The sequence below is a fragment of the Otolemur garnettii genome, unplaced genomic scaffold, assembly GCF_000181295.1.
Source record: "Otolemur garnettii isolate 467f Iridium unplaced genomic scaffold, OtoGar3 scaffold00011, whole genome shotgun sequence".
NCBI lineage: Eukaryota > Metazoa > Chordata > Mammalia > Primates > Galagidae > Otolemur > Otolemur garnettii.
The window spans coordinates 37,396-38,348 of NW_003852406.1; positions in this window are offsets into that span (position 1 = coordinate 37,396).

Sequence of the window (953 nt, forward strand, 5' to 3'; positions counted from 1 at the left end):
AAAAAAAAAAACAGCAGAAAAACCTGCACAGATGCATTATAAAGAAAAGGTAGAAAACTTGAGCAAAAATAAAAAGTGTGACCAAATTTCACCATATTTTTTTTAATCAACAAAACCATTGCTTCTCTGAAACAAAACCCAAAAGTACAAAGTACAGTAGTTCAAAGAGGCAGCTGCCAACAGCAACAAGAAATAACAGCAAGTAGACAGTGTTCAAGAGAGTATCTTAAGATTAATAATATAAAATTAACTGTCACAGGAATTGAGGTAAATTTGAAAGGACAACAAGAAGAAACAGACAATGCTAAAAATGTAATCATAACCATATATCACGGAAGTAGAAAATAAAATGAGCAAAATTAAACAATCATATTGAATAAAGAAACACCTAAAAGGATTAAGTAGAAAATCCTAGATGTAGAATAGTGAAAAAGGGTATTATATATTGTAAAACTGAGTACCCACGTTTTAAAAAATCTGGTATAATAATGTCATTGCTGCATAACTGCATAACAAACTACCTTGAAATTTAGTGGCTTCATACATCCATCTCATTTACTCAAATTCTGTGGGAGAGGAATCAGGAAGGGCTGAGCTGGGGAACTCTTTGCTTGTGGTCCTGGGAACTGCAGTCAGCTGATGTCTGGGTTGAGTCAGCTGTTCCAAATACATTTGGCTCTTAACACATGCCTGTCTTTCTACATGGCTAATTTGGGCTTCCTCCCAGTATAGTCTGACAATCTGACCATCTGACCATCCCACAGATGGCTTCCAAGAGAGAGAATTCCAAGTGAGGAGAAAGAAGTTGCAAGCTCTTGAGACCCAGATTCAAGGGGACGATAAAATTCCCTATCACTGTTTGGTGGGGAGTTGCAAAGAATTTGCATCCATCTTCAGTCTAATTCACAGCAAGTACATCATTCAATAAAATAGTACTGGGAAAAGATAAAAAG